The following is a 22,428-nucleotide window of genomic DNA, read 5'->3' as shown; positions in this document are numbered from 1 at the left end:
TTAATAGAAATAGAAGTAAATAGAAGTAAAGAAATCACCTCTGTAAAATCAGGATGGTAAATACCTTACAGGGTAATTAGATTCAAAACATAGAGAATCCCTCTAGGCAAAAACTTAAGTTACAAAAAAGATACACAGACAGAAATAGTTATTCTATTCAGCACAATTCTTTTCTCAGCCATTTAAAGAAATCATAATCTAACACATACCTAGCTAGATTACTTACTAAAAGTTCTAAGACTTCATTCCTGGTCTATCCCTGGCAGAAACAGCATATAGACAGACAGAGACCCTTTGTTTCTCTCCCTCCTCCCAGCTTTTGAAAGTATCTTGTCTCCTCATTGGTCATTTTGGTCAGGTGCCAGCGAGATTACCTTTAGCTTCTTAACCCTTTACAGGTGAGAGGAGCTTTCCCCTGGCCAGGAGGGATTTCAAAGGGGTTTACCCTTCCCTTTATATTTATGACAGGAGTGCTGGAGACAGGCAGCACCATCAGTCAGGAGAAGATGAAGTCCCCATGGAACTGATACAGACTTTGGATCCAGGCATCAGAGCACTTACTTGAGCATGGGTCGGAGTTTTAGTAGGAAAAGAACAATGTGTTAGGGGGCTTATTCCTTCACCCACTTATTCACTGGTCCTTCTCACATGAACAGAGAGCAACAATACCCGAAGTCCAAAGGTGCAAACAATTCAATATTTATTGGGGTGAACTTCCAGCAAGCATGATTCCAGTTTCCTTCCTTAGTGTCCCCCTTCCCAGCTCTGACACCACAGAGCCTTACCTGTGTCCCTGTTCCCATTCCCCCCCTTAGCAAAACACGATTCCAATTTCCCCACCCCCATTCCCTGTTCCCATCCCTCCCCTCACTTCCTGATTGACTGCAGACTATATAGTAAAACTTGAGTTCTGCTTAGCTATACCTTAACCAATCATTTTACTGAAATTTAACTAACCAATCCTAACATATTGTAACATGCTTATTTAACCAATTATATCTCACCACCTTAATTAGTTTACACCCAGAAAAATTAATTATACAGCAGACAGAAATAATCACAGAACCAGACAGAGATTATACAGACAAACAATAGGGAAATGGGGACTACAATGATAGAACACGACCGAAATGAGGATTTCACATCCCAGCTATTGATAAGTGAGTTCTTGCCAGACAGGATGCTATCAAACTAAGTTTCCTTTTACATTTTCTAGGTGCTTCCCTTTCCCTGGAGGAGATAGATCAGATCACCTTTCTAAGAGCCCCAGATTGCCTTATTTCAGTGTGACTAGTTTGAAATGTGAGGATGCGACCGTTCGCTTCCCAGCTTATGGCTGCCTCTGCTGCTTCGCCAGAGATCTTAGCCTAAGAACAGGGCCTCAGACTGTCACAGTAAGAGAAGGCCCTTACACAAGCAGACAGTGATTTTGATTCTTTCTTTTATACCTCTATAACTAGCTAAGTGATAAGAATACTCCTAAATTCTTAGAGTACAGGCCTTTACAGACAGGCCTGAATATCTATATCCTAACTGTGACAGGGTCGGGCCAGATGGCTATAGGAGAGTAATAGAAGGCAGATATATTAGCCCCAGGCTAAGTAGGTCCATTTTCCCTGGGTAAGGTAACAGGGAAGGTTTTTTTTTTTTTTTTTTTTTTTTTTTTTTTTGAAACAGAAAGAAAATTTATTGGTAACGCTTACAGAATTACCAAAGGAAACAAAACAACTATGCAACAAAACAACGCAATCAGAAGGTATAACACAGCAGCTTTCAGGAGGGAGAAGTGTTCAGGCTAGCCTGGGCCCAGAGCGGGGGGGCTTCCTCGACACTCGTGGTCTTCCACCCTCCTGAGTTACCTGGTGGCCTAGAGTGGGGGGGCTTCCTCGACACTCGTGGTCTTCCACCCCCTCGAGTTACCCAGTGCCGCGCCCAGTGTCACCGATCCTCCCCCTCCTGAGAGTGCCCGGTAAGATGGGCACGGCTGCGGGGTGGGCAGGTTAGGGAGGGGGGGGGTAGACACCCATGTATTATAAGACCCCTCCTAGATGACAGGAATGATGGTATCCACAGCGGCAACGGCTGGGGCTGGCGTCTCTCGCTCTGCCCCTCAGTCAAAGGGTCAGGCGGAGGGAACCGGACGGGGTCACCGAGCAGAGAACCCCAGACAGCGCCCACCGCTCCTCGAAGGCTTCAAGGGAGTCGGTGGACGCCGCCCAGAGGAACTCCGCCCGGATACGTGAGTGTACTGAGGATCGAAAAACGGCCCCACAATCGCAGGACGCTTCATGGGCCAACCTCCTCTCTCTGGTTTTATAAATGGCTGTTTTAGCCAAAGCTAGGAGGAGGTTGACCAGAAGATCCCGCGACTTTGTGGGGCCACGAATGGGAAGTGTATAGATAAAAAGGTGGGGGGAAAAATGAAGCCAGAAGCGTAATAAAATATTTGTGAGGAGCCGAAAAAGGGGCTGCAATCTGGCACACTCTAAATACACGTGCGCCAGGGTTTCCCTCACATTACAAAAAGGACAAGTGTCCGGAATGGGGGTAAACCGTGTCAAAAACACGCCCGTGCTCACAGCTCCGTGAAGGAGCCGCCAACTGATGTCCCCGACGGGCCTTGGGACCAGGGTGGAATACAGGCTGGCCCACCGAGGTTGCTCACCCTCCAAAGGTGGCAGGAGATCCCGCCACTTTGTATCGGGGCGGGACACCAGGGTGTGGGCGTGAAGGGTGTGAAGCGTAAGTGTATATAAGTATTTCCGTGGAGCAATTTGAAAGCTAACCGGCTGCAGTTCGTGCAGCCGGCTTGCAGTGAAAGGGTGAGGGGTTTGTTGGGATCTACGGGGTGGGGGCCCGATGGAAAGGTCCGGCGGGCCCGGGGTAAGGGATGGGCGGGGTGCGCCCTCGCACAAGGCTCGGCTAACATAAGCCCGAGCAGCGGGGGTCAAGGCGGCCTTCACCTCCTGAAGCACGCGCCGGGGGGTACGAAGGCTGGAGAGCCCCATGATGCGAGTGAGCATCAGGGGATCCAGCCAGTCTCTCCGGCCGTAGTTCAGGAGGTCTCCGACCCTCGTGACTTCCGCCAGAACCAACCTCTGGCGCACCGAGCGGGACTCCGCCACCTGCACACGGAGCTGGGGGTTGTGTAGCAGGGGCTCCGTGAGGAGATCTGCCCCCACGGTGGCCGCCACGGACCTGGTTGTTAGAAACAATTTCCAGGTCCGGAGGAGGTCCTGGTAGAAGACCGGCAGCCCGGAGAGGTCTCGCGGAAAACCCCTCGGAGAAAGATAAAAGAGCTGCCGGTCATATCGAAACCCTTGGAAACGGCGCAGGAAGGCGTGCGCCAGTATGCTCCACGCCGAACTACTTGCACTATAAAAGAGCCTCTGCAGGGCCTGGAGGCGGAAGACGCGGACCTGAGTGTACAGACACTTCAGGCCCTGCCCTCCTTCCTTCAGGGGTAGATGAAGAACTCCAACAGGGGCCCAGTGCATTCCTGACCAAAAGAACTCTAGAATCAATCTCCGGAGATGGGTCAGGAAACCCGGGGCCGGGGCCAGGGTGTTGAGCCGGTACCAGAGCGTGGACAGGACTAGTTGGTTAAGCACCAGTGCTCTCCCTCGGAGGGAGAGACATCGAAGAAGCCTCGTCCATTTCCGGATCCGCTCTATCACCCCGCCCTCTAAATTTTGCCAGTTCTCCGGCGGGGAAGGATGCGTGGCGGAAAGGTAAACGCCGAGATAGAGCAGTGGACCCGCACTCCACCGGATGGTCTGAAGTGCGGGTGGGAGGGAGCTCACCTGCCGCCAGTCCCCCACCGCCAAGCCAGAGCTCTTGACCCAGTTGACTCGGGCGGAGGAGGCTGCCGAATAGATGGCTTGGCATGCCTCCACTCGCGCCAAGTCGCCCGGGTCCTGTGTTGTACCAATAAAATAAAAACCAGCAGGATCTTATTAAAGGGAAAAAGGCAAAATACCACATTTATTGTGAATACAGAAAGAATCATAGTAAGCAGTTAGTTATAGTTATAACATTCCATTCAATCTCATATTTAGTCACACATTCATTCATACAAACACACACACACACACAGGTTCTGCAAGGTTGTTATCATAGTTACCAGCCTTAGAGTTGCTCATGCCAAGCCACTGGCCAGGTGGCCTGAAAATGAGGAGGGAGCAGGGCCTTGTCAGATGCTCATCTGATGCTCCTGGAAGTTGGTTTGCAGAATCAGACCCCAAAGTTCTCACTTTTTAGAGTCTATTTTTATAGGAATTTCTTCCTATGCCAGTCTATGGGAATTGCTTCATCATGCTGTTGCTGAATCAATCAGCAGATAGCACATTCCTGACGGCTCCAAGATGTTATCTTGTTCTTTGGTTCTCCCATTCTTGAGGCTGTTGGGTGGATTCCAGTCTGCCCTCCGGGTGGGGTCCTCTGGTTATTTCCACTTGACGCCTTCTTCAGCCGATGGACACTGGATTCTTAGGCTGGCACCTCCCTGATCATTCAGTTATTATCCACACCAAGCATCCATCCACATACATCCTCTATCTCTATTTTAATCACAATGGTTAATACAACAAAAGGGTGGGGAGCCTCTGGGTGCTGTTTCTGTTGTTAGAGTATTGCTTTGAGTCTCTCTCTCTGTGAATTGCTTTGAGAACAGACTCTGTCTTAGAATGTACTAACACAATTAGCAGCTTGCAAGTTTCACACATAGAGGGAGAGAAACAGTACCAAAACCCAAGAGACCTCTTAATTAGTAATACCCTGGAATTTAAACTCTGGGGAATCAAACTCATTTGTGATTTTAATACAGAACTTCTTTAATATGATCCAACATAATCCCCCTTTTGACACTAAGATTTATAATCGTCAGTGTCACTTTCTATGTAGCCTATTCAAGAGAAAGTACTGTGAGGCAATTTGAGTTTGTGATTCCAATTCATACCACATACATGATCCTAGTGATGTATCTTTACTACAAGGTTCTGGGGCAACAGGCAAGGTGAGGCACACCCACTTTTGAGGAGTCCATTCGGTACAACCTCTAGTGTCCAATAGCTTCCCTCCCTCCCCAGCCCACTGGCTCAAGGTCCAGGGTAGCCAAAAGGATCCCATGTGTAATATGGGGAGTGGGTTAACCTTCAATACCTTTGCCTCCAGGGACTGTTGGTGTGCAATTTTGACAACAATTTCTCCCATTAACAAGTCTGGTTTACAATACTGGAAACATATTGCATCCATTCATATTGATAAGTGTCAAACAATGATCTCTTTCTTTTTTAACAAATGCATCAAACCCTTAATATTTCCCAGTATGACCCAGAACATTTTGTGTTCCAAAGTAGCTAGTGCAAGTATCTGCATTTCAGTGCATCCCATAGCTATGGCTGTGTAGTTTCCTATTTCTAATATTTTTTTTTTCTTATGGATAAGCCATGTGGTAGTATTAAGCCATTACTAAAGATTCCATCGGCCTTTTAGGTTACCCAGACCAATTTGGACCAAGTCTACATTGGCATGTACTTGTTTTTGTATCAGGCTGTCCTGTAGCTGGGACAGAAAGCTTAATTTATTTTGAAGTTCCTGCAGGTCTTCAGTATTTTTTTTTTAAACACACAACAGTGCTAGCAACAACACAAAACACAAGACAAAACATAGAACACAGAACACAATTTCTATTGTGACAGTAGATACATGGTATTGGGTTGCTTTTCAGCTGGCAGCTTTTCCTGATTTTCTGAAAGACAAAAAGAACATGTTTCTACCCCTTTTGGGGTGGCAGATTATTGCTTAAAATATTTCTTTTACAAATACCCTTGCTGATTGCAGGCAAAACAGAGAAATTGCCCCCATATTTTCCTGTTTTTGTTCTATAGGCAGGCCAGGTTTCAAAGGCTTTTATCTTTTAAGGGTTATGGGGAAATTATCCCACTGTTTAGTCATTAAATCCCTGAGTTTTCCTTCTTATACAGCAGACCAAGTTTATAATGTTTTTCCTGCTGTGTTAAGCTTTAAGTTTTATTTACAGGTAATAACTGAGAAGCATCATTACCACACGACCTTAAAGGATTTTTCCAAAAATCATACACACTATACGTTGTTACAGGGATACTTATTATCATTAAATTTATTAAAATTATCTTGTTATCCCATGCCTTTTATTTAGATAATTTGTTTGCTGACCAGGTATGTCCTTTATCTGCAGCTCCTTTGTGCTGCTAGTTCTTTCCTTCCTTTATCATTTAGGTAATTTGCATTTTCACAGAAACTTCCTGCTTTTGGATTTAAAGCCATCAGCAGCTCAGAGACTCTGTCTTAGGGACACAATCAACTTTCACCAGAGTTTTGATTACTTTTAACTTCTGCTTCCAAAACACACAGCAATCTGAAAAAGAAAACCCAACCTATTGTGGCTCCCTTTGGAGCCCTAATAGCATTTTAATTAAGTAGCATGGTATGTTTGCATTTCTTTTGCCCCTTCTACAATATACCCTGCACATGTTCTGGGGCAAATGCACATTCCTTCCATAGTTTAACTTCTATAACATTATCCAGATCCATTTTTACATAAGGTGTCACTATTTCTTTTTTTGCTTACAGAGTTTTCATGTACCTTTATCAAAGTGACAGTCTGATTACTCAGAGCCATTTTAAGACTCAGTGTTTCTAACATTGCTTCTTTTTGTTTTGTGCACCTCACCCCTGCTGTTGCTTCAGAGAGGCACTGTCTTTTTTTAATTTTTTTTTTTTACTACAACTCTCATCTGCTATTTTGTTACAAAAACAAACAAACAAAAAACAAACAAACAAAAAGAATCCAAAAAATTTTTTTTTATATTCTCCTGATTTTGACTGCCCTGCTGCAGCCACAACTTAAAAACATTTTAAATTTTGTAAAGCATTGAGTTACCTTTTAAGGGTTAAATGCCAAATCCCAAAGCCAAACAACACTAATTACCTGTGTCTAGCAAAAAGGTCTGCCAGTTTTGCAACTTTGAATTAAAGAGTCAAATGGATTTTTAGTGGCATTAACAAAAACAAAACTAACTGGTCCTTAGAACTTTACATATTTACACACACACAGACAGATACATACACATTTTCTTTTCCTTAACATCCCTTCCACACTGCTCTGTTTTTTACATCTTACATTCCCTTTATACATTTGAGGCAGTTAAGTTCCAATAGAACCCTCTTATGTTCTTTTAGCAAATTTGACTAAATTGTCCAGTCAAATGATTTTAATCAGATAGTTTATTTTTGCCTGGCTAATTTACAGACATTCCTTTGGAAAAGGGCCCATTTTTCTTTCAGAATGGCTGCAAAGAAACCAAGAATGCTCTAACACTTTTCCTTTTTAACATTTTCGGTTAAAAGTTGTTTGGGTGAAATACAAAGTTTAACTGCTTAATTCCCTCCAGCCTCTGCAGAGTTAACTTTTTTTTTTTTTTTTTACTCTCTTTTCTCTTTGTAATTATGCCTGGGGGTGCCGTACATAGGACCTTCTCCCCCTTTACCTGCCTCCCTCCAGCCTCTGCAGAGTTAACTTTTTCACACTTTTTGTATTCCTGGAGTGCCTCTTTCACTATTTTCAGCTGGCTTTGGATATGTGTAGCCAGCACCTTCCAATTGTCTGCTCCCTTTTCCATTTGTGCCTTTTCCTCTTTACATGAAGACAAGCGGAGGGAAGAATCCTTACATGCCTCCCACAACAACCAAATTGCTGCTGCATCTCTTTTGGCAGCACTAGAAGGTTTGTATATGAGGATATACTGAGCCAATCTATCCTCTAGGTCCGAAATAGTGCAGACATCAGCTAGGGCTTGTTTAGTCCAAGGACTGTGCCCAAATTTTTGAAGGATTTGTTTAAAAGGTGTAATTTCTTTAACAAAAGGTGAGGTTGGAGTTCCTTCTGACTCCATTCCTCCCTCTGGTACTGGCTTACCCTGTTTTCTTTTAAACATCTTAACATGGATATTTCAATCTCTTTGTCACTGCTGGTATTACTTAGCAAGTGACACAGCCTAGATTCTGAAATCATAGCTTAATCTATGCGTTTTTCCCCTGCTACCTTCCCGGAGGCCAGCAGGTCCCCTGCTACCTTCCCAGAGGCCAGCAGGTCCAGTTAACCTATTTCTCCCTGCTACCTTCTCGGAGGCCAGCAGGTCTGGTTAACCTGTTTCTCCCTGCTACCTTCTCGGAGGCCAGCAGGTCCGGTTAACCTGTTCTTCCCTGCTACCTTCTCGGAGGCCAGCAGGTCCGGTTAGCCTGTTCTTCCCTGCTACCTTCTCGGAGGCCAGCAGGTCCCCTGCTACCTTCTCGGAGGCCAGCAGGTCTGGTTTAATCTGTTTTCCCTACTACCTTCTCGGAGGCCAGCAGGTCCCCTGCTACCTTCTCGGAGGCCAGCAGGTCTGGTTTAATCTGTTTTCCCTACTACCTTCTCGGAGGCCAGCAGGTCCCCTGCTACCTTCTCGGAGGCCAGCAGGTCTGGTTTAATCTGTTTTTCCTGCTACCTTCTCGGAGGCCAGCAGGTCCCCTGCTACCTTCTCGGAGGCCAGCAGGTCTGGTTAACCTAATAGAAATGCCTAGCTCACTAGAGCTGGCGGTGTGCACACCAATATTTACAATAACTGAGGTTTTTTACCAATATTCCCCCTTTCGCAATTCTCCACCAAAATGTTGTACCAATAAAATAAAAACCAGCAGGATCTTATTAAAGGGAAAAAGGCAAAATACCACATTTATTGTGAATACAGAAAGAATCATAGTAAGCAGTTAGTTATAGTTATAACATTCCATTCAATCTCATATTTAGTCACACATTCATTCATACAAACACACACACACACACAGGTTCTGCAAGGTTGTTATCATAGTTACCAGCCTTAGAGTTGCTCATGCCAAGCCACTGGCCAGGTGGCCTGGACATGAGGAGGGAGCAGGGCCTTGTCAGATGCTCATCTGATGCTCCTGGAAGTTGGTTTGCAGAATCAGACCCCAAAGTTCTCACTTTTTAGAGTCTATTTTTATAGGAATTTCTTCCTATGCCAGTCTATGGGAATTGCTTCATCATGCTGTTGCTGAATCAATCAGCAGATAGCACATTCCTGACGGCTCCAAGATGTTATCTTGTTCTTTGGTTCTCCCATTCTTGAGGCTGTTGGGTGGATTCCAGTCTGCCCTCCGGGTGGGGTCCTCTGGTTATTTCCACTTGACGCCTTCTTCAGCCGATGGACACTGGATTCTTAGGCTGGCACCTCCCTGATCATTCAGTTATTATCCACACCAAGCATCCATCCACATACATCCTCTATCTCTATTTTAATCACAATGGTTAATACAACAAAAGGGTGGGGAGCCTCTGGGTGCTGTTTCTGTTGTTAGAGTATTGCTTTGAGTCTCTCTCTCTGTGAATTGCTTTGAGAACAGACTCTGTCTTAGAATGTACTAACACAATTAGCAGCTTGCAAGTTTCACACATAGAGGGAGAGAAACAGTACCAAAACCCAAGAGACCTCTTAATTAGTAATACCCTGGAATTTAAACTCTGGGGAATCAAACTCATTTGTGATTTTAATACAGAACTTCTTTAATATGATCCAACATAATCCCCCTTTTGACACTAAGATTTATAATCGTCAGTGTCACTTTCTATGTAGCCTATTCAAGAGAAAGTACTGTGAGGCAATTTGAGTTTGTGATTCCAATTCATGCCACATACATGATCCTAGTGATGTATCTTTACTACAAGGTTCTGGGGAAACAGGCAAGGTGAGGCACACCCACTTTTGAGGAGTCCATTCGGTACAACCTCTAGTGTCCAATAGCTTCCCTCCCTCCCCAGCCCACTGGCTCAAGGTCCAGGGTAGCCAAAAGGATCCCATGTGTAATATGGGGAGTGGGTTAACCTTCAATACCTTTGCCTCCAGGGACTGTTGGTGTGCAATTTTGACAACATTTTCTCCCATTAACAAGTCTGGTTTACAATACTGGAAACATATTGCATCCATTCATATTGATAAGTGTCAAACAATGATCTCTTTCTTTTTTAACAAATGCATCAAACCCTTAATATTTCCCAGTATGACCCAGAACATTTTGTGTTCCAAAGTAGCTAGTGCAAGTATCTGCATTTCAGTGCATCCCATAGCTATGGCTGTGTAGTTTCCTATTTCTAATATTTTTTTTTTCTTATGGATAAGCCATGTGGTAGTATTAAGCCATTACTAAAGATTCCATTGGTCTTTTAGGTTACCCAGACCAGTTTGGACCAAGTCTACATTGGCATGTACTTGTTTTTGTATCAGGCTGTCCTGTAGCTGGGACAGAAAGCTTAATTTATTTTTAAGTTCCTACAGGTCTTCAGTATTTTTTTTTTAACACACAACAGTGCTAGCAACAACACAAAACACAAGACAAAACATAGAACACAGAACACAATTTCTATTGTGACAGTAGATTCATGGTATTGGGTTGCTTTTCAGCTGGCAGCTTTTCCTGATTTTCTGAAAGACAAAAAGAACATGTTTCTACCCCTTTTGGGGTGGCAGATTATTGCTTAAAATATTTCTTTTACAAATACCCTTGCTGATTGCAGGCAAAACAGAGAAATTGCCCCCATATTTTCCTGTTTTTGTTCTATAGGCAGGCCAGGTTTCAAAGGCTTTTATCTTTTAAGGGTTATGGGGAAATTATCCCACTGTTTAGTCATTAAATCCCTGAGTTTTCCTTCTTATACAGCAGACCAAGTTTATAATGTTTTTTCTGCTGTGTTAAGCTTTAAGTTTTATTTACAGGTAATAACTGAGAAGCATCATTACCATACGACCTTAAAGGATTTTTCCAAAAATCATACACACTATACGTTGTTACAGGGATACTTATTATCATTAAATTTATTAAAATTATCTTGTTATCCCATGACTTTTATTTAGACAATTTGTTTGCTGACTAGGTATGTCCTTTATCTGCAGCTCCTTTGTGCTGCTAGTTCTTTCCTTCCTTTATCATTTAGGTAATTTGCATTTTCACAGAAACTTCCTGCTTTTGGATTTAAAGCCATCAGCAGCTCAGAGACTCTATCTTAAAAGGGACACAATCAACTTTCACCAGAGTTTTGATTACTTTTAACTTCTGCTTCCAAAACACACAGCAATCTGAAAAAGAAAACCCAACCTATTGTGGCTCCCTTTGGAGCCCTAATAGCATTTTAATTAAGTAGCATGGTATGTTTGCATTTCTTTTGCCCCTTCTACAATATATCCTGCACATGTTCTGGGGCAAATGCACATTCCTTCCATAGTTTAACTTCTATAACATTATCCAGATCCATTTTTACATAAGGTGTCACTATTTCTTTTTTTGCTTACAGAGTTTTCATGTACCTTTATCAAAGTGACAGTCTGATTACTCAGAGCCATTTTAAGACTCAGTGTTTCTAACATTGCTTCTTTTTGTTTTGTGCACCTCACCCCTGCTGTTGCTTCAGAGAGGCACTGTCTTTTTTTAATTTTTTTTTTACTACAACTCTCATCTGCTATTTTGTTACAAAAACAAACAAACAAAAAACAAACAAAAAGAATCCAAAATATTTTTTTTTTATATTCTCCTGATTTTGACTGCCCTGCTGCAGCCACAACTTAAAAACATTTTAAATTTTGTAAAGCATTGAGTTACCTTTTAAGGGTTAAATGCCAAATCCCAAAGCCAAACAACACTAATTACCTGTGTCTAGCAAAAAGGTCTGTCAGTTTTGCAACTTTGAATTAAAGAGTCAAATGGATTTTTAGTGGCATTAACAAAAACAAAACTAACTGGTCCTTAGAACTTTACATATTTACACACACACAGACAGATACATACACATTTTCTTTTCCTTAACATCCCTTCCACACTGCTCTGTTTTTTACATCTTACATTCCCTTTATACATTTGAGGCAGTTAAGTTCCAATAGAACCCTCTTATGTTCTTTTAGCAAATTTGACTAAATTGTCCAGTCAAATGATTTTAATCAGATAGTTTATTTTTGCCTGGCTAATTTACAGACATTCCTTTGGAAAAGGGCCCATTTTTCTTTCAGAATGGCTGCAAAGAAACCAAGAATGCTCTAACACTTTTCCTTTTTAACATTTTCGGTTAAAAGTTGTTTGGGTGAAATACAAAGTTTAACTGCTTAATTCCCTCCAGCCTCTGCAGAGTTAACTTTTTTTTTTTTTTTTACTCTCTTTTCTCTTTGTAATTATGCCTGGGGGTGCCGTACATAGGACCTTCTCCCCCTTTACCTGCCTCCCTCCAGCCTCTGCAGAGTTAACTTTTTCACTCTTTTTATATTCCTGGAGTGCCTCTTTCACTATTTTCAGCTGGCTTTGGATATTTGTAGCCAGCACCTTCCAATTGTCTGCTCCCTTTTCCATTTGTGCCTTTTCCTCTTTACATGAAGACAAGCGGAGGGAAGAATCCTTACATGCCTCCCACAACAACCAAATTGCTGCTGCATCTCTTTTGGCAGCACTAGAAGGTTTGTATATGAGGATATACTGAGCCAATCTATCCTCTAGGTCCGAAATAGTGCAGACATCAGCTAGGGCTTGTTTAGTCCAAGGACTGTGCCCAAATTTTTGAAGGATTTGTTTAAAAGGTGTAATTTCTTTAACAAAAGGTGAGGTTGGAGTTCCTTCTGACTCCATTCCTCCCTCTGGTACTGGCTTACCCTGTTTTCTTTTAAACATCTTAACATGGATATTTCAATCTCTTTGTCACTGCTGGTATTACTTAGCAAGTGACACAGCCTAGATTCTGAAATCATAGCTTAATCTATGCGTTTTTCCCCTGCTACCTTCTCGGAGGCCAGCAGGTCCGGTTAACCTGTTCTTCCCTGCTACCTTCTCGGAGGCCAGCAGGTCCCCTGCTACCTTCTCGGAGGCCAGCAGGTCTGGTTTAATCTGTTTTTCCTGCTACCTTCTTGGAGGCCAGCAGGTCCCCTGCTACCTTCTCGGAGGCCAGCAGGTCTGGTTTAATCTGTTTTCCCTACTACCTTCTCGGAGGCCAGCAGGTCCCCTGCTACCTTCTCGGAGGCCAGCAGGTCTGGTTTAATCTGTTTTTCCTGCTACCTTCTCGGAGGCCAGCAGGTCCCCTGCTACCTTCTCGGAGGCCAGCAGGTCTGGTTTAATTTGTTTTCCCTACTACCTTCTCGGAGGCCAGCAGGTCCCCTGCTACCTTCTCGGAGGCCAGCAGGTCTGGTTTAATCTGTTTTTCCTGCTACCTTCTCAGAGGCCAGCAGGTCCCCTGCTACCTTCTCAGAGGCCAGCAGGTCTGGTTTAATCTGTTTTTCCTGCTACCTTCTCGGAGGCCAGCAGGTTCCCTGCTACCTTCTCGGAGGCCAGCAGGTCTGGTTAACCTAATAGAAATGCCTAGCTCAATAGAGCTGGCGGTGTGCACACCAATATTTACAATAACTGAGGTTTTTTACCAATATTCCCCCTTTCGCAATTCTCCACCAAAATGTTGTACCAATAAAATAAAAACCAGCAGGATCTTATTAAAGGGAAAAAGGCAAAATACCACATTTATTGTGAATACAGAAAGAATCATAGTAAGCAGTTAGTTATAGCTATAACATTCCATTCAATCTCATATTTATTCTCACATTCATTCATACAAACACACACACACACACACACACAGGTTCTGCAAGGTTGTTATCATAGTTACCAGCCTTAGAGTTGCTCATGCCAAGCCACTGGCCAGGTGGCCTGGACATGAGGAGGGAGCAGGGCCTTGTCAGATGCTCATCTGATGCTCCTGGAAGTTGGTTTGCAGAATCAGACCCCAAAGTTCTCACTTTTTAGAGTCTATTTTTATAGGAATTTCTTCCTATGCCAGTCTATGGGAATTGCTTCATCATGCTGTTGCTGAATCAATCAGCAGATAGCACATTCCTGACGGCTCCAAGATGTTATCTTGTTCTTTGGTTCTCCCATTCTTGAGGCTGTTGGGTGGATTCCAGTCTGCCCTCCGGGTGGGGTCCTCTGGTTATTTCCACTTGACACCTTCTTCAGCCGATGGACACTGGATTCTTAGGCTGGCACCTCCCTGATCATTCAGTTATTATCCACACCAAGCATCCATCCACATACATCCTCTATCTCTATTTTAATCACAATGGTTAATACAACAAAAGGGTGGGGAGTCTCTGGGTGCTGTTTCTGTTGTTAGAGTATTGCTTTGAGTCTCTCTCTCTGTGAATTGCTTTGAGAACAGACTCTGTCTTAGAATGTACTAACACAATTAGCAGCTTGCAAGTTTCACACATAGAGGGAGAGAAACAGTACCAAAACCCAAGAGACCTCTTAATTAGTAATACCCTGGAATTGAAACTCTGGGGAATCAAACTCATTTGTGATTTTTAATACAGAACTTCTTTAATATGATCCAACACAACCTCCAATATAAAGAAAGAGTGCACTGAATTTGGGCCACACCTGGTTTGAGATGTTGAGCTCTTTCCTTTGTCTGGAGAAAACTTGTTTATCAACTCCCCCTGACATGCCTGGTTTAAATACCTTTTAGTCACAGGCTTTAAAGCATAATATTAGTGAATATCCATAATTTCACATACAGCATCATTACACATATTTTACATTGATATTAACCAGTGTGTTATTAGTTTCAAATGATATCTCAGAAGACCTATTTTGTTCAAAAATCATTGTAGTAGTGTGTAGGGTGTGAATACAGGGGTGCCTAGGGTTACACACTTGCTTAACTGAGTAGTAGGATTGCAGTTTTTGCCATTGGCTTCAGTAGGAGTCCTCCCAAGTGAAAAGATAAGCATGTGGACAAGTCTTTATAGGCTCTGGGCCTACTGTAATTGGGAGAAAATGCACCGTCAGTGCTGCCCTAGTTTGCAGGTAATGGTGTATCTGTTCTAAAGTGCCACCATGATAGCACTTCAGATAATTCTGCCACATTCCATTCCCACACATATAGGTAGCCAACTTTATCGTGCAATGTTTCATAGATTTCATAGATATTAAGGTCAGAAGGGACCATTATGATCATCTAGTCTGACCTCCTGCACAATGCAGGCCACCGAATCTCACCCACCCACTCCTGCAATAAACCTCTCACCTATGACTGAGCTATTGAAGTCCTATGTTATTGTATAGGTCTCCAGAAACTGGGTAATCACATTCTGTATATTACACCAATGTACAGGGATCACACAAGAATAGCATGATATCTCATTGCATATGTTGGTTTACATCTGCGACTTATTTTCAACTACAGAACAATTGTTCATAACCTGGGCACAATGATATGCACAGGAGAATTCTAGTTTTTCCAGATGCTCTGATCTGTAAAATAAGTGATATCACAACCGACATTTCTTTGTTTAATACCGTTAGGTCCTAACCTTCTCCCATAGAATTCAATGACAAAACTCCTGTTTTTAATCTTGTCCTCCCATTTTGTAGAATCTGCTTCAGGGTACATTTTACCTAATTATTAAATTCCTCCAGCAACAGACTTTTCAGTCTCTCCTATTGAGTGTCTTAGGCCCTAACCCTTTTGACTGAATTACAGAAAAGATTTAAGGCTCCTGAATAATGGGTTTGCATTGCAATATGTTGGATTCAGCAGATTTGACTGACCATACTAATGGCATGTTGATATCTTCTGCCAATAAATAGCCTCACAAAATAACATCCTGTAATAATAGAGAGGATCTTATAAAATCCCCTAATGTTGTGTAGAAATGCATTAGGTTTACTTTGGAGGATTAATTATTATTCATTCAATAAGAATTGACAGATCAACTAATTCACAGATTAATTCCTTAGAGAAGGAAATTAAACTTCTTCAGGCGGAACACACTAAACCTGGAAAATTGAGTTATCTTTCAAGAACTGCCCTTTAAGAAACTTTCTCTCAATGATCTTTGTGCTAAATAGGCATTTGCTTCCAACATGACAGAAAATTGGAGATAAAGATGCTAAGGTGGAGGCAAATTAAGTAGGAAGATAGTTCAAGAACACTCCCATCGATCAACAGTCACTGTGTGCGGTACTAGAACATACAGCAAAGGAGGAGATAAATAATGAGTAATTGCTATAGGAATTATATGTCTGATATGCATCTAAACAAAAACAAATACCACGACCGGAAAATTGGGTCGTTAACTTTCTGTACTTTTGTGGGAGAAGCTGATGAAATGATCTTGCATTTGTTATCTCGCTGAACAAGGGTTGAACTTAGTCAAACAGAAATTATAAATGGGCTTTAGGTGAAGTTTCATAAGACCTTGAGTCCCTAAAGGACAGATACTCTGATTAAGATGTATCAAATCATTATTTATTCAGTACAGGACAATTAAGTTCTTCTTGCTATAAATTCAAGTAAAATACTTCATCTTTGATGTAGTTTTGATGAAGTTTTCCTTTTTAATGTGAAAATCTTCACTACAACCAATGAAAAGAACTGACCCTTCAGCTGCAGACCCTATTGCTAAAATATTCAGGATGGTAGGACAGAAGTTATAATGAAATCTTTCAACTGCACTGGACTGTTTGGACCAAATTCATCCCTGCTGCAAATAGACATGTCTCCACTGAAATCAATGGATTCCTTCCACATACTCCAGGGCTGAATTTGGTCTGTTTTACATTTATTGGAGAAATCCTCCAAGCATTAATTTAATGCTCTTTCTAGATAAGGAGAAGATTTTTGATGTATTTAGCATTTTAAAATTGCATTATATTAGAAAATGTGACTGTAGGTTTCTGGTATCTCACATGGCTTACATATGTGGTTCTGTTGCAGTCTCACTCTTTATCATGAGGAACTAGACAAGTGCGTCCTCTCTCATTTGCCATGATGATAGAACCCTTATCTACAGCAGGCAGAGAACAGCTGTCTAGTGATGGGTCACAGCAGAAATAGAGGAATAAAAATATCACTTTGCAAGAAGATGTTTCATTATTGCAGAACTGTTTTTTTCCCCTAGCATTTTGTCTTGGTGTTGTAGATGGGAGGGTGAAAAAGTGCGAATAATAACCATGCAATAACTCTCTTTCTCTGCATAGGGATTACAATTTCAAGGCATATTATCAATTCATGTACTCTCAGATACATACAGCTGTGGTTTATTGGATAAAGAGAGTGAAAATAGAAAAAATGGCTGGATTTACTTCTCTCATTAATCAGAGGAACAAATTGCATTAAGAAGTTGATGTTTCTCTGGAGCAGGAAACTAATGATTCTGTGAAAGACATATAGGAAATAATACTGAACCGCTGCAAGTCTTCTACCAGCTACCGCCAAGAGCAGCAAACATTAGACATAAATGAATAATCCCAAACCGAGTAGAACAGCCATTAGATACAATGATAGAAAACCTCCTTTCACAATCTCTGGCATCAACCTTCCTATGCAATTACAAATTGGCAGAAACAAACAATCGGCTTTGAAACAAGACAAAGAACGATGGGGAAGCCTGACTTGTTGCTGTAAGTGAATGAACCTCTATCTTCCAACGCCACTTTAAAAAAGTGAATAAATGAGAACATATTACTTTGTCCCTTGTGCCCTTCAGAAAAATCACTTAAAAAGGTCAGCCTACTTCAGATTTCTGCTACTATTAAATCAAGGAAGAGCTACTTGAAGAGCCATTAGAGATGAGCCAAAACAAAAACCTGGGATCTTTGGAATTTCCCCTGGCTAGCCAGTCCATCCAGTCCCCTGTTTGGAGGGGTCTTTCTCACAGTAACAGGAAAGAAAAACATTTTAAAAAGAAGGAAAGCTGATTGTAAGATCACAGAAAATTGGCCAGAGGATAATAGTACCTGAAATTACTTTAAAATGTGTTTCAAAAAATTGACTAGATCTCTAGTGGGCAGTGTCCTTGTAAGGTAAGTGCACTCGTTCCAGGCTGTTACTACAGAGGAAGCTTTCATTACCATCCCCAGGTTCAGTTTGGAACTGGTCAATCTGTCTTTCATATCTTTTGGATTGGGCAGAGAGAATGAGGTGGCATCACTTCTTACAGATTAACAGCAAGTACACAGTATAATAATGACAGGTTTCAGAGTAACAGCCGTGTTAGTCTGTATTCGCAAAAAGAAAAGGAGTACTTGTGGCACCTTAGAGACTAACCAATTTATTAGAGCATAAGCTTTCGTGAGCTACAGCTCACTTCATCAGATGCATATCGTGGAAACTGCAGCAGACTTTATATATACACAGAGAATATGAACCAATACCTCCTCCCACCCCACTGTCCTGCTGGTAATAGCTTATCTAAAGTGATCATCAGGTGGGCCATTTCCAGCACAAATCCAGGTTTTCTCACCCTCCACCCCCCCCCACAAATTCACTGTCCTGCTGGTGATAGCCCATCCAAAGTGACAACTCTTTACACAATGTGCATGACAATCAAGTTGGGCTATTTCCTGCACAAATCCAGGTTTTCTCACATCCCCCCCACCCCCATACACACACAAACTCACTCTCCTGCTGTAAATAGCCCAACTTGATTGTCATGCACATTGTGTAAAGAGTTGTCACTTTGGATGGGCTATCACCAGCAGGAGAGTGAATTTGTGTGGGGGGGTGGAGGGTGAGAAAACCTGGATTTGTGCTGGAAATGGCCCACCTGATGATCACTTTAGATAAGCTATTACCAGCAGGACAGTGGGGTGGGAGGAGGTATTGGTTCATATTCTCTGTGTATATATAAAGTCTGCTGCAGTTTCCACGATATGCATCTGATGAAGTGAGCTGTAGCTCACGAAAGCTTATGCTCTAATAAATTGGTTAGTCTCTAAGGTGCCACAAGTACTCCTTTTCTTTTTAGTATAATAATGGACTCTGAGCCTGATTCTCCTCTCATTTACACCTGTTTTACACTGTTGTAACTCCATTGACTTCAACTGAATTCCTGAATCAGGCCCTATATTGTCCCAAATCATCCCTATTGAACTCATGCTTTCTTTAAACAACCTTTGGCTTGGTGTACCACTATTATTTATATTTTGGTAGCACCTAGTGGCCCCAACTGAAACTGGGGACCCACTGTGCTTGGTGCTGTATAGATTCAGAGTAAGAGAGAGTTCCTGACCTGTAGGGTTTACAAACTAACTAGAGAAGGAAAGACAAGAGAGGGACAGAGCAGTGAAGTGATTTGCCTAAAGTCACACACAAGGTTAGTGGCAGAGCTGGAAATAGCCCTGTGCCCTACCTGCTAGAGCATATTACCTCTCAAATGCATGTTGCTGAACTTTGGCAAATAGGAATACTGGACTCTGGGGCTTGCCTGTTTATTCTAAACTCATCCGAATGTCTGTTTAACTCTCAATTATATATGCTGAACCTGTCCCACTGAAAATGTACACGAGTATTTCTGTGATCACTGGTCTAAACTGACTCTGGCTAATCCAAAGTGGAAACTTTGGAGAAACAAACAAACAAACAAAAAAAAGTAAACATCAGGACTCAGAAAAAGGACCGTGAAATCACAGGAATGCACTGTTATTGTGGTCTTAAACTACTTTGGTTTATTGGAAGGAAAGAAAGAAAGACTTTTAATTTAAGTTCTCTGAAAACAGAAGATTGAGCATGCCCATAATTTCATAAGAGAGGCAAACAAATTACATGTTACCATAAAGAACCAGATGCTCATTGTGGCCATTGCAAATTGAAATGATGGTGTTGGCAATCTTCTGAAGCTTTAGAGAGTTGAATGTATCATTATAAACCTCTCTACCACACTGCCTCTCTACCACAGCAAAGTGTGCAAATCTCTAGGAAAAAGGGACAGTAGGAAAACAAGCTACTGTATTGACCCCGTCAGAAGTCAAAAGAGAATAAAAAAGTGCTCTACATAATAAAAAATTGCTCTAAAAATTCCAAATACATTGTGAGACCTTTCTGCTTATTGGAATTGGCATCTTAATGCCTATGAAGTTAAGAGCCGGTGAGCATTATCATTATAGACCCAAATTGTTAGTAATTTAAACCATTCACTCTAAACTGAGACTTGCTATGAAGTGTCTCAGTTCAGAAACACAATATTTTTTAACCATTTCAAAGAAAAAAACTCTTGATCTTCCCAGGTAAGTGGATTATTATATTGTAATTGATCCATGCCCTTGGGATTCAACCTCCATTGGGTTTTTTAATTTTAATAGTTCAATAAAGTTATAAATTGCCCAAATGCTCTTTCACTTCTGTTTGCATTATAATACATTATTTATGGTAAACCCTCAGTCACATCAATTAACTTAGTGGAATAGCCTAGGTATAAATGAGAACAGAATTTGGCCTTTAGATACATAAAAATCCTTGACAAGTAATTACCGCTAGAATGTGGTTTAGATACTTGTTGGTATTTTACGATGGCCAAAATACTGAGCTTTAAAAACACAGCAAATTGGCTGACATGAGATCCCTTTTAAACAGAAATGCAATCAATATTTCTACACAAGAGACCAATTAGTATGATAGACCAAAACAACTCAGACTTGTACAAGCATGTGATAAATGAAGGTGCGGGGTTTGCTCCCTTTTATGGACACCCAGCCAGCCAGTAGCTATAATATCCCTCTTAGTAGCTGTTTCTTAATTGTTCTACCCGTAGAGGGTTAAAAAGTCTCATTGCTGTGCATAGGTAAAAGGAAGTGAGTGGGCACCTGGCCAAAAGAGCCAATGGGAAGGGTAGAACTTTTTAAAATTGAAAAACGACTTCTTTGTCTGTCATTGTTCTCCCAGGAAGAGGCAGACAGGGCAACAGCTATGCTGTAAAAAGCTTGAGCCAGGTATGAAAAAATCATCAATATCCTACCTAGAAACTACTTATTTAAAACCCCAGATATGTAAGTAGATCAGGAAAATGTCTAGGAAGACGCGATTAGGTTTATTTCTTTTATTTCTTTATGGCTTGTGGATTCCTCTGTGCTAACCCCAAATGCTTTTGTTTTGCTTGTAACCTTTTAGCTGGACCTCAAGAAAGCTATTCTTGGTGCAATAACTTGTTTGTACTATACACTGAAATGTAAGTACAGTATTTATATTCCAAATAATTATATGGTAAAAATGAGAAAGTAAGCAATATTTCAGTAATAGTGTGCTGTGACACTTTTGTATTTCTATGTCTGATTTTGTAAGCGAATAGTTTTTAAGTGAGGTGAAACTTGGAGTACGCAAGACAAATCAGACCCCTGAAAGGGGTACAGTAGTCTGGAAAGGTTGAGAGTCACTGAGTTAGAACACATTTTGACCCTTTCATCTCCAGTTCTGAGGGTAATTCTGTCAATGTCTGTGACAATGAACTATGACATTCTTGCAACAGCAGAGCTATAGATAGATTAGAGATAAATAGAAACTGGCATGCAGATTTCCAAGATGACAACCTGTAGGCTTGTGTAGACAAGGAAAAGTTTCTCTGGTGTGAAAAAAACAACATAATAGCCTGTTTTCGTAGCAGTTCTGTATCTGGAGAGTCTGAGAACAGAGTGCCCAATCCTGCACTGCTTACTCAGGAGAGTGATCCTGACTCATGTGAGTAGTCCTATTGAAGGGAGGATTGCTTGCCTGAGAAAGGGCTACAGGCAGGCTGCACACTGTACTGGGCACAGGGATTAATCTGTAAGTGGGAAAATTGCAAAAATTATATCCAGTATACATGTGACCTTAACTCTGCCCCTTGTGAGTGTGCACTATAATACAGTTTTTAATTGAATGATCATGTACTATTTCTCAAATAAAATATGCCAAGGTCTTGGAAAAAATTGTAAAGGAGAAAGTAGTTAAGGACATTGAGGTCAATGGTAATTGGGACAAAATACAACATGGTTTTACAAAAGGTAGATCATGTCAAACCAACCTGATCTCCTTCTTTGAGAAGGTAACAGATTTTTTTAGACAAAGGAAACGCAGTGGATCTAATTTACCTGAATTTCAGTAAGGCATTTGATACGGTTCCACACGGGGAATTATTAGTTAAATTGAAAAAGATAGGGATCAATATGAAAATTGAAAGATGGATAAGGAACTGGTTAAAGGGAACACTACAACGGGTCACACTGAAAGGTGGAGTTCCTCAGGGATCGGTTTTGGGACCAATCTTATTTAATCTTTTTATTACTGACCTTGGCACAAAAAGCCAGAGTGTGCAAATAAAGTTTGATCTGGAGGACCTTGTAAACTGGAGTAATAGCAATAGGATGAAATTTAATAGTGAAAAGTGAAAGGTCATGCATTTAGGGATTAATAACAAGAATTTTTGTTATAAACTGGGGACGCATCACTTGGAAGTAACAGAGGAGGAGAACGACCTCGGAGTACTGGTTGATCACAGGATGACGATGAGCCGCCAATGTCATATGGCCATGAAAAGAGCTAATGCGGTCTTGGGATGC

This window comes from Lepidochelys kempii, chromosome 3 (assembly GCF_965140265.1).
Source record: "Lepidochelys kempii isolate rLepKem1 chromosome 3, rLepKem1.hap2, whole genome shotgun sequence".
NCBI lineage: Eukaryota > Metazoa > Chordata > Testudines > Cheloniidae > Lepidochelys > Lepidochelys kempii.
This window is presented reverse-complemented; position numbering follows the sequence as displayed.